General features: G+C 44.5%; 1 long non-coding RNA gene across 1 annotated transcript; it reads left to right on the top strand.

Annotated features, from left to right (window-relative positions):
• The first annotated feature begins 158 nt into the window (after positions 1 to 158).
• LOC133555863 (uncharacterized) lies at positions 159 to 12,433 on the top strand. The gene is made up of 4 exons (XR_009807415.1): positions 159 to 238; positions 11,244 to 11,318; positions 11,389 to 11,576; positions 11,641 to 12,433. It is a non-coding gene; the product is annotated as an uncharacterized LOC133555863 (long non-coding RNA).
• The last annotated feature ends 5,184 nt before the right edge of the window (positions 12,434 to 17,617 follow it).

Genomic DNA, 17,617 nt, shown 5'->3' with positions numbered 1-17,617 from the left:
TTATATTTATAATGACTCAAATGTAATCCTCAATGTGTATTTGATTTTCCTGAAGGAATAAATAAAGTAGTACCTATCTATCTATCTATCTATCTATTAGTCTCTTCATGGTAGTGCAAACAGATTCCTGTTTGGCAACCTCTTATTAGTTAAGTGTTGCCACCTAATTTAATGTGTGCACTCCTTCCATCCCTTATTTCAACTTCACCAGCAACAAGACCGCATCCCCCTTTATAAGGTAAGCGTCTGCAAGTGAAGACTATATTATAGTAAAATAACTGCGATAAATACAATGATGGTAGTCGTTCGTATTTTAGTATAGAGCCAGAAATCCACAAAATTGAATGTTTCTTCACTCCTCTAAATATTTATTTGGATTTAAAACTAGTTTGACAACAAACAAACCCAGATTACTTTGCATGAAGCAGGCAATTTTCCATTTGTTTATTTATTTATTGGTATTTTGTATTTTCTAATATTTGGAAGGAATATAAGAAAGGGATATTCAAGTTAATTGTTTAAGGGCCCACATTTCCGGAAAGCTAGCTTCACCCGACATATTATTCTTATTTTGTATATTCCAGAGAACCAGTCTTCTGCAGTGTAATTAAATTTTTTTTCAAATTATGATTTGAAGAATTGATTAATTTGTTTTGTGCAGGAGCGCTCTGCTGTTTTTTTAAGGACCTTCTGTAAAAAGCACGTCATGGATATTTTGTGTGCGAGCACTCTAGTGTTTTGAAGAATGTGCTGCAAAAAAATGTTTTTTAAGTTAGCGCCACCTAAATAAAATAGCCTAAATGATGAAAAAAAAAAAGAGAGGTTTAAAAATAGAACCATTAGGTACAACACTAGAATAGCTATAAAAGTTGAAGAAATGACTACTGACTGCATCTAAAGCAAAAAAGTTTAAGGTGTGCCTTGAGGAAGGCCGCAGTTATGCACACCACAAGTTTGGCAAGCAAGGTTAAAATGTCAATGCAAGGCGCTGCCAATGTGTTTACTACGTTCAAGTTAAAGTTAAAGTGTCACACACACACTAGGTGTGGTGAAATTTGTCCTCTGCATTTGACCCATCCCCTTTCTCACCCCCTGGGAGGTGAGGGGAGCAGTGAGCAGCAGCGGTGGCTGTGCCTGGGAATCATTTTTGGTGATTCAACCCCCAATTCCAACCCTTGATGCTGAGTGCCAAGCAGGGTCCCATTTTATAGACTTTGGTATGACTAGGCCGGAGTTTCAACTCACAACCTACCGATCTCAGGGCGGACATTATAACCACTAGGCCACTGAGTAGGTTGGTCCGATGTCCAATAGTCCAAGTTGATCGATACAACAGGGGAGATCCTAATGCTTTCAGGAATTTGCTGCAAAAAATATTGGTCTCCCATGTTTTGAACTAAACTGCTGCTATGGTGTCAGTTGAAGGTCCATTTCCTACCACTTGTCCCTTTCGGGGTCCTTACCATATTTTCCATCATTTGTAACTGAGATACTGTGTGGAACAATTTCCCTTGTGGATCATTAAAGTTGATCTGAAAAGGCCTACTGAAAGACACTACTACCGACCACACAGTCTGATAGTTTATATATCAATGATGAAATATTAACATTGCAACACATGCCAATACGGCCGCTTTAGTTTACTAAATTGCAATTTTAAATTTCCCGCGAATTTCTTGTTGAAAATGTCGCGGATTGCCATCCATCCATCCATCCATCTTCTGCCGCTTATCCGAGGTCGGGTCGCGGGGGCAGCAGCCTAAGCAGGGAAACCCAGACTTCCCTCTCCCCAGCCACTTCGTCTAGCTCTTCCCGGGGGATCCCGAGGCGTTCCCAGGCCAGCCGGGAGACATAGTCTTCCCAACGTGTCCTGGGTCTTCCCCGTGGCCTCCTACCGGTTGGACGTGCCCTAAACACCTCCCTCGGGAGGCGTTCGGGTGGCATCCTGACCAGATGCCCGAACCACCTCATCTGGCTCCTCTCAATGTGGAGGAGCAGCGGCTTTACTTTGAGTTCCTCCTGGATGACAGAGCTTCTCACCCTATCTCTAAGGGAGAGCCCCGCCACACGGCGGAGGAAACTCATTTCGGCCGCTTGTACCCGTGATCTTATCCTTTCGGTCATGACCCAAAGCTCATGACCATAGGTGAGGATGGGAACGTAGATCGACCGGTAAATTGAGAACTTTGCCTTCCGGCTCAGCTCCTTCTTCACCACAACGGATCGGTACAACGTCCGCATTACTGAAGACGCCGCACCGATCCGCCTGTCGATCTCACGATCCACTCTTCCCCCACTCGTGAACAAGACTCCTAGGTACTTGAACTCCTCCACTTGGGGCAGGGTCTCCTCCCCAACCCGGAGATGGCACTCCACCTTTTTCCGGGAGAGAACCATGGACTCGGATTTGGAGGTGCTGATTCTCATTCCGGCCGCTTCACACTCTGCTGCGAACCGATCCAGTGAGAGCTGAAGATCCCGGTCAGATGAAGCCATCAGGACCACATCATCTGCAAAAAGCAGAGACCTAATCCCGCGGCCACCAAACCGGAACCCCTCAACGCCTTGACTGCGCCTAGAAATTTTGTCCATAAAAGTTATGAACAGAATCGGTGACAAAGGACAGCCTTGGCGGAGTCCAACCCTCACTGGAAACGTGTCCGACTTACTACCAGCAATGCGGACCAAGCTCTGGCACTGATCATCGGACCGCCACAATAAGACAGTCCGATACTCCGTCACGGATTGGAGGGGACATATTAGCGCAGCTCCAAACACGGCTTAAAGTCATCTCTGTTCATGGCGTAATTACACAGTATTTTGGACATCTGTTTCGCTGAATCTTTTGCAAATTGTTCATTTAATAATGGAGACGTCAAAGAAGAATGCTGTTGTTGGAAAGCGGTGGATTGCAGCTGTCTTTAGCACCGAGACACAGCCGGTGTTTCTTTGTTTGTTGTGAAGCAGAGCGGCCAACAGAACATGTTTTCTCTACGTCAACTAGCAGGTTTTTGGATGGGGAAATTCTGATATTAAGTCTTACCGGAGAAATCAGTGGATTATGGGACTTCCTCCTGCAGTAGCTGTCAAAAAAGTCAGCTGTGAGCTTGGCTCCTCGGCTTCTCTCTGAACTGCGTGTTCACCGCAGCCATCCGACCTCGAGGTATGTCTTTAGAATCTCACTAAAGCACTATTAATACAATAAGCAGATAAGGGATCTTCCAGAATTATCCAAGTAAATGTGTCTAATCTGAAACGCTCACACTGCCGCCGCCCGGAGCCGTCGCTTTTTTTCTTTCTTTTTTTTTCTAGTCCTTCACTATCAATATCCTAATTCACGAATCTTTCATCCTCGCTCAAATTAATGGGGAAATTGTCGCTTTCTTGGTCTGAATTGCTCTTACTGCTGGTGGCTCCCATTAAAAACAATGGAATACGTGAGGGTCCCTGCAAGCGAATTTGTTTCTCTACGTCAACCAGCAAGTTTTTGGATGGGAAAATTGTGATATTAAGTCAGCTCTTACCGGAGACCTCAGTGGATTATAGGACCTCCTCCTGTAGCTGTCAAAAAGGCAGCTGTGATCTCGGCTCCTCCATTGGTTTCTTTGAGAGACACTGGTGTTCACCGCAGGTATGACTTTAGAATCTCACTAAAACACTATTAAAACAATAAGCACATAAGAAATCTTCCAGAATTATCCTAGTAAATATGGTCTAATTACATCTGAAACGCTACCACTGCCGCCGCCCGGAGCTGTCGCTTTTTCTTTTTTTTTTTTAAGTGCCTCACTCTAACTTTCCTCATCCACAAATCTTTCATCCTCGCTCAAATTAATGGGGAAATTGCCGCTTTCTCAGTCCGAATAGCTCTTGCTGCTGAAGGCTACGATTATAAACAATGTGAGGACGTGAGGAGCCCTACAACCCGTGATGTCACGCGCACATCGTCTACTTCTGGTAAAGGCAGGGCTTTTCTATTAGCGACCAAAAGTTGCAAACATCGTGGATGTTCTCCACTAAATCCTTTCAGCAAAAATATGGCAATATCACAAAATGATCAAGTATGACACATAGAATGGACCTGCTATCCCCGTTTGAATAAGAACATCTCATATCAGTAGGCCTTTAAGTTTAACTCAATACGGAATGTGTACATGGGTTTCTAAATCCGGAGATGAACCCGTTTTTCAAGAGCCGGTTAGCAACCCCAAGCTTACCTGTTGCTAGTGGCCGGAGAAGCAGTGTGAGTGTCTTTGTAAGCAAATCTGTGTTACCAAAAGTAATTCCTCCACATTAGGTTTTACAAAAACAATGCCAATATTAGCGTGGTTAAAATCGTCACGGCATGTAAATGGAATATTGTTGGCCTTTTTTTCCATAGGCGGGATAGATCCCTCCCCATTACCTGCATTGTTAACCGCCGCTTGCTAGCAACTTTTTCCTATTTAGAACGCAAGGAAATGAGAAAGAAGTGTGTTGTTGCGATTTTTTTTGGAAGCGGAGGCGGATCAGCAGCGCAGAGATCAATCAATCAATCAATGTTTACTTATATAGCCCTAAATCACGAGTGTCTCAAAGGGCTGCACAAACCACCACGACATCCTCGGTAGGCCCACATAAGGGCAAGGAAAACTCACACCCAGTGGGACGTCGGTGACAATGATGACTATGAGAACCTTGGAGAGGAGGAAAGCAATGGATGTCGAGCGGGTCTAACATGATACTGTGAAAGTTCAATCCACAATGGATCCAACACAGCCGCGAGAGTCGAGTCCAAAGCGGATCCAACACAGCAGCGAGAGTCCCGTCCACAGCGGAGCCAGCAGGAAACCATCCCAAGCGGAGGCGGATCAGCAGCGCAGAGATGTCCCCAGCCGATACACGGGCGAGCAGTACATGGCCACCGGATCGGACCGGACCCCCTCCACAAGGGAGAGTGGGACATAGAAGAAAAAGAAAAGAAACGGCAGATCAACTGGTCTAAAAAGGGAGTCTATTTAAAGGCTAGAGTATACAAATGAGTTTTAAGGTGAGACTTAAATGCTTCTACTGAGGTGGCATCTCGAACTGTTACCGGGAGGGCATTCCAGAGTACTGGAGCCCGAAATGAAAACGCTCTATAGCCCGCAGACTTTTTTTGGGCTCTAGGAATCACTAATAAGCCGGAGTCCTTTGAACGCAGATTTCTTGCCGGGACATATGGTACAATACAATCGGCAAGATAGGATGGAGCTAGACCGTGTAGTATTTTATACGTAAGTAGTAAAACCTTAAAGTCACATCTTAAGTGCACAGGAAGCCAGTGCAGGTGAGCCAGTACAGGCGTAATGTGATCAAACTTTCTTGTTCTTGTCAAAAGTCTAGCAGCCGCATTTTGTACCAACTGTAATCTTTTAATGCTAGACATGGGGAGACCCGAAAATAATACGTTACAGTAATCGAGGCGAGACGTAACAAACGCATGGATAATGATCTCAGCGTCTTTAGTGGACAGAATGGAGCGAATTTTAGCGATATTACGGAGATGAAAGAAGGCCGTTTTAGTAACGCTTTTATTGTGTGCCTCAAAGGAGAGATTTGGGTCGAAGATAATACCCAGATTCTTTACCGTGTCGCCTTGTTTAATTGTTTGGTTGTCAAATGTTAGAGTTGTATTATTACATAGAGTTCGGTGTCTAGCAGGACCGATAATCAGCATTTCCGTTTTTTTGGCGTTGAGTTGCAAAAAGTTAGCGGACATCCATTGTTTAATTTCATTAAGACACACCTCCAACTGACTACAATCCGGCGTGTTGGTCAGCTTTAGGGGCATGTAGAGTTGGGTGTCATCAGCATAACAGTGAAAGCTAACACCGTATTTGCGTGTGATGTCACCTAGCGGCAGCATGTAGATGCTGAAGAGTGCAGGGCCAAGGACCGAACCCTGGGGAATTCCACACGTTACCTTAACGTAGTCCGAGGTCACATTGTTATGGGAGACACACTGCATCCTATCAGTAAGATAAGAGTTAAACCAAGACAGGGCTAAGTCTGACATACCAATTCGTGTTTTGATACGTGCTGATCCGCCTCCGCTTGGGATGGTTTCCTGCTGGCTCCGCTGTGAACGGGACTCTCGCTGCTGTGTTGGATCCGCTTTGGACTGGACTCTCGCGACTGTGTTGGATCCATTGTGGATTGAACTTTCACAGTATCATGTTAGACCCGCTCGACATCCATTGCTTTCCTCCTCTCCAAGGTTCTCATAGTCATCATTGTCACCGACGTCCCACTGGGTGTGAGTTTTCCTTGCCCTTATGTGGGCCTACCGAGGATGTCGTGGTGGTTTGTGCAGCCCTTTGAGACACTAGTGATTTAGGGCTATATAAGTAAACATTGATTGATTGATAAATATTAAAACCTTTCCCTCCAAAAAGTACATTTCTATTTTAATGCATCGTCGTTTACATCTCCTTTTAACATCCATCCATCTATTTTCTACCGCCTGTCCCTTTCGGGGTAGCGGGGGGTGCTGGAGCCTATCTCTGCTGCATTCGGGCGGAAGGCGGGGTACACCCTGGACATGTTGCCACCTCATCACAGGGCCAACACAGATAGACAGACAACATTCACACTCACATTCACACACTAGGGCAGTATTTTTCAACCTTTTTTGAGCCAAGGCACATTTTTTGTGTTGAAATAATTTAAAAAAATACCCCAGTTGACAGTAAAAAGTCATTGTCGCAATTGTTGGATATGACTTTAAAGCATAAGCAAGCATGCATCACTGTAGCTCTTGTCTCAAAGTAGGTGTACTGTCACATCACACCCTGACTTATTTTCACTTTTTTGCCTTTACTTCTTGTCTTGCGTTCCTATTTTGGTGGATTTTTCTCTTATTTTGGTATTTTCCTGTATCAGTTTCATGTCTTCCTTTGAGCGATGTTTCCCGCATCTACATTGTTTTAGCAATTAAGAATATTTCAGTTGTTTTAAATCCTTCTTTGTGAGGACATTGTTGATTGGTCATGTCGTGTTCGGATGTACATTGTCTTTGCTCCACCGTAAGTCTTTGCTGTCGTCCAGCATTCTGTTTTTAATTCGTAGCCAATTTAGTTTTAGTATTGTTCTGCATAGCCTTCCCTAAGCTTCAATGCCATAGGGGCGCTCATCTTTTAAGCATTACACACCTATTTTACCTGCACGCTGATTCCCCCAGTTTTCGACAAAGCAATTAGCTACCGGCTGCCACCTACTGATATGGAAGAGTATTACACGGGTACTCTGCCAAGCTCAAGACAGCACCTACACTTTGATTGATTGATTATTTTATTAGTAGATTGCACAGTACAGTACATATTCCGTACAATTGACCACTAAATGGTAACACCCGAATAAGTTTTTCAACTTGTTTAAGTCGGGGTCCACGTTAATCAATTCATGGTACAAATATATACTATCAACATAATACAGTCATCACACAAGTTAATCATCATAGTATGTACATTGAATTATTTACAATCAACTTTTACTCAACAACAACAACACATAATTTGCAGACTATAATTACTGGTTTGCAAAAAATATTATTAACCCAAATAGGTGAAATTAGATCATCTCCCACGGCACACAGTGGTTGAAAAACACTGCACTAAGGACAATTTAGTGTTTAGTTGTTTTTGAAAATTGTGATTGTAGCAATATTAATGTCACTTTTGTTCTTGTTCAAGTTGCGAACATGGCCTCTCTCCCTCTCAAAGTCTTTGCTGTCGTCCAGCATTCTGTTTTTAATTTGTAGCCAATTTAGTTTTAGTATTCTTCTGCATAGCCTTCCCTAAGCTTCAATGCCATAGGGGCGCTCATCTTTTGTTTATTTTTGGTTTAAGCATTACACACCTATTTTACCTGCAGTTTTCGACAAAGCAATTTGCTACCGGCTGCCACCTACTTATATGGAAAAGTATTACACGAGTACTCTGCCAAGCTCAAGACAGCACCTACACTCAACAACAACAACACATAATTTGCAGACTATAATTACTGGTTTGCAAAAAATATTATTAACCCAAATAGGTGAAATTAGGGCTTCACGGTGGCAGAGGGGTTAGTGCGTCTGCCTCACAATACAAAGTTCCTGCAGTCCTGGGTTCAAATCTAGGCTCGGGATCTTTCTGTGTGGAGTTTGCATGTTCTCCCCGTGAATGCGTGGGTTCCCTCCGGGTACTCCGGCTTCCTCCCACTTCCAAAGACATGCACCTGGAGATAGGTTGATTGGCAACAATGAAATTGGCCCTAGTGTGTGAATGTGAGTGTGAATGTTGTCTGTCTATCTGTGTCGGCCCTGCGATGAGGTGGCGACTTGTCCAGGGTGTACCCCGCCTTCCGCCCGATTGTAGCTGAGATAGGCGCCAGCGCCCCCCGCGACCCCGAAAGGGAATAAGCGGTAGAAAATAGATGGATGGATGGATGGAAGGTGAAATTAGATCATCTCCCATGGCACACAGTGGTTGAAAAACACTGCACTAGGGACAATTTAGTGTTGCCAATCAACCTATCCCCAGGTGCATGTCTTTGGAGGTGGGAGGAAGCCGGAGTACCCGGAGGGAACCCACGCAGTCACAAGGAAAACATACAAACTCTTAGGTGTTTTTGAAAATTGTGATTGTAACCAGAGGTGGGTAGAGTAGCCAGAAATTGTACTCAAGTAAGAGTACTGTTACTTTAGAAATGTATTACTCAAGTAAAAGTAAGGAGTAGTCACCCAAATATTTACTTGAGTAAAAGTAAAAAAGTATGTTGTGAAAAAACTACTCAAGTACTGAGTAACTGATGAGTAACCTGATTACGGCAACAAATAATGCACAAAAACATAAAAATAGCAATGAGCAAATTCAGAGCCAGGAATATCTCTTAAGCAACTAAAACAATAATACATGTTAAATAATAGTACATTAAAATAAAATAAAAAATGGCACATTGAGCCACAATAACTTAACAGCACCATAGGCTCAGTAGGCATTCATTGATTGATTGATTGATTAAAACTAGTATTAGTAGATTGCACAATACAGTACATATTCCATACAATTGACCACTAAATGGTAACACCCCAATAAGTTTTTCAACGTTTATCAATTACTTAATAAATGACCAAGTCGAGGTGATCTACCTCATATATACATATCATTTATACACACACACACACACATATATATATATATATATATATATATATATATATATATATATATATATATATATATATATATAGTATATATATAGTATATAATTTATATTTATTTTGCCGTTTTTTTCACATGTTGAAGGTGTTTTAGTGAATATACATGCATGTTTAGACATGCACCTGGGGATAGGTTGATTGGCAACACTAAATTGGCCCTAGTGTTTGAATGTGAGTGTGAATGTTGTCTGTCTATCTGTGTTGGCCCTGCGATGAGGTGGCGACTTGTCCAGGGTGTACCCCGCCTTCCGCCCGATTGTAGCTGAGATAGGCGCCAGCGCCCCCCGCGACCCCAGAAGGGAATAAGCGGTAGAAATGGATGGAGGGATGGACATGCATGTTTAACATATTCATTCAAGTTTTCAAGTTTATTGTTCTTCGGTCAATGGTCAACAAAGCAAAAAAAAAACAGTTGTACATTCATAGATTGAAAATAAAAAGTTGTACATTCATAGATTGAAAATAAAAAATGTTACAGACCGAAAGGGTTTAGGCTGAAGTTAAACACTTATTGCGCCTAACCCTATAAACAATTTCAAGTACAAAATAAACTTCCGAAAGTTATAAAAAGTCCTTTGCACAACTTATTATAAATACACATTATAAACAACATTATAATCAACATGAACGTAGTTCAATTTTATACACAGTACAGGCATGTGAAATATCCCTGTGTACATATAGACCTTTGCACTAATATATACAATATATACAAACAATTGTACTTCTATTATTATTTATATCTCATGTTCCATCCATCCATCCATTTTCTACCGCTTGTCCTTTACGGGGTCGCGGGGGGCGCTGGCGCCTATCTCAGCTTCAATCGGGCGGAAGGCGGGGTACACCCTGGACAAGTCGCCACCTCATCACAGGGTATCTCATGTTTAATTTTTAATTAACATTAATCATAATATTAACTACAATGTTAATTCAAGAATGATATATTTTTTCAAGGCATTAGTCTTAAAGTGTTTTTTAAATGTGTAAATGGAACTGGAACATTTTAAGGAATCATCCAAGCTGTTCCACAGTTGAACTCTAACAAAAACACATCTACTTTTTAAGCTTGTTCTTATTTTTGCTTTCTGAAAGACAGCTGAACCTCTGAGGTCATAGGGATTCTCTCTGGGTTTAAATCTCACTTGTAAACCCATATAGATTCCTATCTTTCATGAAAACAAGAATATAAGTTGGTGTATTAACTGATTCTGATGACTTGCTTTGACTGGAATCAGACGTCCACGTTTTCAAATGGAGGAGAAAAAAAGTTCCTCTTTTCTGTCTAATACCACATGAAAGTCGTTGGTTTTTGGCATCTTATTTGTCCAGCTTCCATATTCGTTTTTATACACTTTACAAGAAATACATTGGCGGCAAACTCCGTAGCTTGCTAGCTTGTTTGCGCTGGCTTTCGGAGACTCTTATTTTGGTAGCGCAGGCGCGATGGAGCGGCGCTTTTATTGTGAAGACAGGAACTGTGCGATCAGTCTTTAGGCTTTTGACGGGAAGTACGGTTGGAATAAAAAGTGTCTTTTTTTTCCTTTACACTTTTGATTGATTGATTGAAACTTGTATTATTAGATTGCACAGTACAGTATATATTTCGTACAATTGACCATTAAATGTTAACACCCCAATACGTTTTTCAACTTGTTTAAGTTGGGTCATGTGACCGCCTGGCTCTGTTTGATTGGTCCAACGTCACCAGTGACTGCATGTGATTGGTCAAACGCAGGCATGCGCAGATCCTACTTTGAAGCTCTGCCATTAACCAAAACAAACATTAATAGATCGATTAAAAAAAAGTAGCGAGCTGAATGTAGATAAATGGAACGGAGTAAAAGTAGCGTTTCTTTTCAATAAATATACTCAAGTAAAAGTATGTTGCATAAAAACTACTCGTAGAAGTACAATTTATCCCAAAAGTTACTCAAGTAAATGTAACGGAGTAAATGTAGCACGTTACTACCCACCTCTGATTGTAACAATATTAATGTCACTTTTGTTCTTGTTCAAGTTGCGAACATGGCCTCTCTCCCTCTCAAAGACTGGAATAGTGGTCTCTGTGATTGCCTTCACGATACACACACATGTAAGAGACAATAACACCCCTCAATGACAAAATTGGCTCTGCTTCCCACTGATAATAATTTGTCGTTCAGGCTGCTATGGATTCTGGTGCTGCCCCTGCATGGCTTGCTCGATTTCAGCAAAACATGGAGAGAACACGTGTCTACCGCTGTGTGACATCCTCAGCCCTGCCGTGTTGCAAGCTTGTGGGATCCCGATGTGTGTCCCTCCTGCAGCCTTGTCTTTGAGAACATCCATTCGAAAAACCTACAATATCAAGGTGCGACGCGTGAAGATTGCAGCCGTGTTCTTGACGACTCAAATGCATTTCCCCCCCTCCACAGGGGTCCCTCTGTAAGGACGTTATTGTTTCCTGTTTCTGCATGTGGTGCAGCTGGTGTCAGATGCATCAAGAAGTTAAAGACCAAACAATGCCTGTCGTCAATGTTAATGTTCACCAAACTGTTATCCATCAACCTGCTCCTGTGATGGAGCAAAGCCCACCTGGGTATTATGTAGGTCACCAGAAGGACTTTGCACGAATGCAAAGCGCAGATGTCAATTATGTCGGTCATCAGGGAGAAATGGCAGCTGTGCAAAGCCCACCTGGGTATTATGTTCTTCACTAGTGAGACATTGGCCAAGTGGTAAGCCCACCTGCCTATTAAGTAAATTCATCCATCCATTTCCTACCGCTTATTCTCTTTGAGGTTGTGGGGGGCGCTGGCGCCTATCTCAGCTACAATCGGGCGGAAGGCGGGATACACCCTGGACAAGTCACCACCTCATCGCAGGGACCCTATGAAGTTAATGACTGAGACAATTAACTAACCCGGCTTCACGGTGGCAGAGGGGTTAGTGCGTCTGCCTCACAATACGAAGTTCCTGCAGTCCTGGGTTCAAATCCAGGCTCGGGATCTTTCTGTGTGGAGTTTGCATGTTCTCCCCGTGACTGCGTGGGTTCCCTCCCACTTCCAAAGACATGCACCTGGGGATAGGTTGATTGGCAACACTAAATTGGCCCTAGTGTGTGAATGTTGTCTGTCTATCTGTGTTGGCCCTGCGATGAGGTGGCGACTTGTCCAGGGTGTACACTGCCTTCAGCCCGATTGTAGCTGAGATAGGCGCCAGCGACCCCGAAAGGGAATAAGCGGTAGAAAATGGATGGGATGGATGGACATTGCCCAAGTGGTAAGCCCACCTGCCTATTAAGTTAATTCATCCATCCATTTTCTACCGCTTATTCTCTTCGGGGTTGTGGGGGGGCGTTGGTGCCTATCTCAGCTACAATCGGGCGGAAGGCGGGATACACCCTGGACAAGTCGCCACCTCATCGCAGGGCCCCTATGAAGTTAATGACTGAGACAATTAACTAACCCGGCTTCACGGTGGCAGAGGGGTTAGTGCGTCTGCCTCACAATACGAAGTTCCTGCAGTCCTGGGTTCAAATCCAGGCTCGGGATCTTTCTGTGTGGAGTTTGCATGTTCTCCCCGTGACTGCGTGGGTTCCCTCCCACTTCCAAAGACATGCACCTGGGGATAGGTTAATTGGCAACACTAAATTGGCCCTAGTGTGTGAATGTTGTCTGTCTATCTGTGTTGGCCCTGCGATGAGGTGGCGACTTGTCCAGGGTGTACCCTGCCTTCCGCCCGATTGTAGCTGAGATAGGCGCCAGCACCCCCCGCGACCCCGAAAGGGAATAAGCGGTAGAAAATGGATGGGATGGATGGACATTGCCCAAGTGGTAAGCCCACCTGCCTATTAAGTTAATTCATCCATCCATTTTCTACCGCTTATTCTCTTTGGGGTTGTGGGGGGCGCTGGCGCCTATCTCAGCTACAATCGGGCGGAAGGCGGGATACACCCTGGACAAGTCGCCGCCTCATCGCAGGGCCCCTATGAAGTTAATGACTGAGACAATTAACTAACCCGGCTTCACGGTGGCAGAGGGGTTAGTGCGTCTGCCTCACAATACGAAGTTCCTGCAGTCCTGGGTTCAAATCCAGGCTCGGGATCTTTCTGTGTGGAGTTTGCATGTTCTCCCCGTGACTGCGTGGGTTCCCTCCCAATTCCAAAGACATGCACCTGGGGATAGGTTGATTGGCAACACTAAATTGGCCCTAGTGTGTGAATGTTGTCTGTCTATCTGTGTTGGCCCTGCGATGAGGTGGCGACTTGTCCAGGGCGTACCCCGCCTTCCGCCCGATTGTAGCTGAGATAGGCGCCAGCGCCCCCCGCGACCCCGAAAGGGAATAAGCGGTAGAAAATGGATGGGATGGATGGACATTGCCCAAGTGGTAAGCCCACCTGCCTATTAAGTTAATTCATCCATCCATTTTCTACCGGTTATTCTCTTTGGGGTTGTGGGGGGGCGCTGGTGCCTATCTCAGCTACAATCGGGCGGAAGGCGGGATACACCCTGGACAAGTCACCGCCTCATCGCAGGGCCCCTATGAAGTTAATGACTGAGACAATTAACTAACCCCTGTGGGACGTGGGCACGCAATGCATTGTGGTTCATGCCGGTCTCTGAAAAGCTTATTTACATGATTCAAGATTGTTTATAGTCATATTCTCTCTGTCTGGCCTCTGGTGAGGGCGTTTTTTCCGCTCCCTCTCCTCCCAGCTTGCTCCCTTTTTTTTTGTCTGAACTTTTTGAAGCCTCTTTCTTTGCGCTCTCCTCAAATTCAAACATCAGGCATGGATATGATCAGCTGGACTCTCGATGCAATTGAAAAAAAAATCTTTTCGACTTGAATTGAATTTGAGAGCACCCGGCATGGACGGATAGATCAGAGAAGTCATTGTTGTTTGTCTGCTGGCGGAAAAACAAACATCCTAATCTACGATTTGACTCCCTCGAATGGCCTTGACGCTGTGGAAACAGGACCGGGCTGTTCTGAAAACACACCCGAGAATACCTCAATGATAGAGGCTTTTAACCTCCCTGTGAGTTGTCGTGATTAAATCTAACGTGTTTACATTAACACGTTACATTTAATCACAGAGGGTTTTTTTTCCCACTCCAGACTTGGCCCCCCTCTTAGAAGACCAGTCTGGATTGTATTTTTTACTCATCTTCTTCCCCAGCGTTTTACCCTTTCCCATATTTTACGGGGCGCTTCGTGGCGACCCGTCAGCGTTCCTGTTCTGTAACCCTGTACACTGTTTGTTTGTCTAATCTTGCACGGGTTTGTGCTGTAAACAAAAATGTTGTTGTACTTGTTGCAATGACAATAAAGACCTACCTACCTACCTACCTACCTTCCTACCTACCTATATGCACAATTAAACAGGCCATACAATGAAAAAGTTACTTTGCTAGTCCACCCTTCAACAAGTCACACGGTACTAGGCTAAAAAAAAAGTTTATATACAAGGCATAATGAGTAACAACCATCCATCCATCTTCTTCCGCTTATCCGAGGTCAAGTCGCGGGGGCAGCAGCCTAAGCAGGGAAGCCCAGACTTCCCTCTCCCCAACCACTTCGTCCAGCCTTTCCCAGGCCGGCCAGGAGACATAGTCTTCCCAACGGGTCCTGGGTCTTCCCCGTGGCCTCCTACCGGTTGGACGTGCCCTAAACACCTCCCTAGGGAGGCGTTCGGGTGGCATCCTGACCTCATCTGGCTCCTCTCGATGTAGAGGAGCAGCGGCTTTACTTTGAGCTCCTCGCGGATGGCAAAGCCTCTCACCCTATCTCTAAGAGAGAAACCCGCCCACTGGCGGAGGAAACTCATTTCGGCCGCTTGTACCCGTGATCTTGTCCTTTTCGGTCATGACCCAAAGCTCATGACCATAGGTGAGGATGGGAACGTAGATCGACCGGTAAATTGAGAGCTTTGCCTTCCGGCTCAGCTCCTTCTTCACCACAACGGATCGATACAGCGATCCGATGAGTAACAACATTATTGCACACTCTGATTAACAGTCAACAGTATAAATATGGAGGTGACATAGGGTCACAGCAGCAGTTTAAAAAGTGTCTTTAGTGGTCCAAGGTGAAAAGTGTCTACAGTGATGGTTCACAGTTCGGGGGTGGTCATAGTAAATAAATAATAAATGGGTTGTACTTGTATAGCGCTTTTCTACCTTCAAGGTACTCAAAGCGCTTTGACACTACTTCCACATTTACCCATTCACACACACATTCACACACTGATGGAGGGAGCTGCCATGCAAGGCGCCAACCAGCACCCATCAGGAGCAAGGGTGAAGTGTCTTGCTCAGGACACAACGGACGTGACAAGGTTGGTTCTAGGTGGGATTTGAACCAGTGACCCTCGGTTTGCGCACGGCCACTCTCCCACTGTGCTATCTTTTGTTCAAAAGATATAAGTATAAAATGGGGATGGGGGTTAGCATAGCATTAAAGGGCCACACACATATGCTACTCTCATAACAAAGTGTTTAAAAACGAGTATGCAAGTTGGACAAATGAGATGCCAAATCCAACCACTTTCATGTGGTATTGGACAGAAAGGAGGACTTTTTTTTTTCCCTCCATTTTGGACGTTATCAGCACCACTGTCTAATTCCAATCAATGCAAGTGAAGTGAAGTGAATTATATTTGTATAGCGCTTTTTCTCTAGTGACTCAAAGCGCTTTACATAGTGAAACCCAACATCTAAGTTACATTTAAACCAGTGTGGGTGGCACTGGGAGCAGGCGGGTAAAGTGTCTTGCACAAGGACACAACGGCAGTGACAAGGATGGCGGAAGTGGGAATCGAACCTGCAACCCTCAAGTTGCTGGCACGGCCGCTCTACCAACCGAGCTAAACCGCCCCATCAGAATCAAATATACCAATTTATATTCTTGTCTTCATGACAGAAAGGAATCTATGTGTGTTAAACATGTTTGTATGATCATTAAACACCATTAACTTGTTAACAAAAATGTCTCTTTCATAAATTGATTGATTGATATATTTATATAGCGCTTTTCTCAAGTGACTCAAAGCGCTTTACATAGTGAAACCCAATATCAAAGTTCCATTTAAACCAGTGTGGGTGGCACTGGGAGCAGGTGGGTAAAGTGTCTTGCCCAAGGACACAACGGCAGTGACTAGGTTGGCAGAAGCGGGAATCCAACCTGCAACCCTCAAGTTGCTGGCACGGCCACTCTACCAACGGAGCTATGCTGCCCGTAAAACAACCCAAAAAAATGTATTTTGGGGTGTGTGGATTGGATTTATATTGCTTCAATTTGTATCAGACCTTTAGGAGGAGATTCCCAACAAGAACTGAGGTACCACTGAATATGTCAGAGCCTCAGTATGCAATATCTAAATAGCATGTATAAAAAGGCAGCTGCTTCGTCACAATAATAAATAAATCCATCCATCTTCCGCTTATCCAAGGTCGGGTCGCGGGGGCAGCAGCCTAAGCAGGGAAACCCAGACTTCCCTCTCCCCAGCCACTTCGTCCAGCTCTTCCCGGGGGATCCCGAGGCGTTCCCAGGCCAGCCGGGAGACATAGTCTTCCCAACGTGTCCTGGGTCTTCCCCGTGGCCTCCTACCGGTTGGACGTGCCCTAAACACCTCCCTAGGGAGGCGTTCGGGTGGCATCCTGACCAGATGCCCGAACCACCTCATCTGGCTCCTCTCGATGTGAAGGAACAGCGGCTTTACTTTGAGTTCCTCCCGGATGGCAGAGCTTCTCACCCGTGATCTTATCCTTTCGGTCATGACCCAAAGCTCATGACCATAGGTGAGGATGGGAACGTAGATCGACCGGTAAATTGAGAGCTTTGCCTTCCGGCTCAGCTCCTTCTTCACCACAACGGATCGGTACAACGTCCGCATTACTGAAGACGCCGCACCGATCCGCCTGTCGATCTCACCATCCACTCTTCCCCCACTCGTGAACAAGACTCCTAGGTACTTGAACTCCTCCACTTGGGGCAGGGTCTCCTCCCCAACCCGGAGACGGCATTCCACCCTTTTAAATAAATAAATATAAATTATAAATAGGAATGAGGTAGATCTCCTCGACTTGGTCAATTGAAAAGTAGCTGGCGTGCAGAAAAAGTGTGAGCGCCCCTGCCTTTATAAGATGTCTATGGTTCTAATGTTAGCAGTGAGTTTACAGCCTCACTGATTTAACTACACAGCAAATAAAAGTCACGTTACTCAGCCAATAAACGTTCGCTTACATTCAAAACGTATCCTTCAAATGTCGAACGGAGTTGTAAATTGATGCGTCTCCGTCTGTAATCTTCCAACCGCATGTTTTGCATACGGCAATTCCTGTTTTGTTGACCAAGTCGTAGTTTTAATACCCGAACGGAACACTTTATGGCATACTTTTCTTCACTTAT

This window comes from Nerophis ophidion, linkage group LG07 (assembly GCF_033978795.1).
Source record: "Nerophis ophidion isolate RoL-2023_Sa linkage group LG07, RoL_Noph_v1.0, whole genome shotgun sequence".
Taxonomy (NCBI): Eukaryota; Metazoa; Chordata; class Actinopteri; order Syngnathiformes; family Syngnathidae; genus Nerophis; species Nerophis ophidion.
This window is presented reverse-complemented; position numbering and strand designations above follow the sequence as displayed.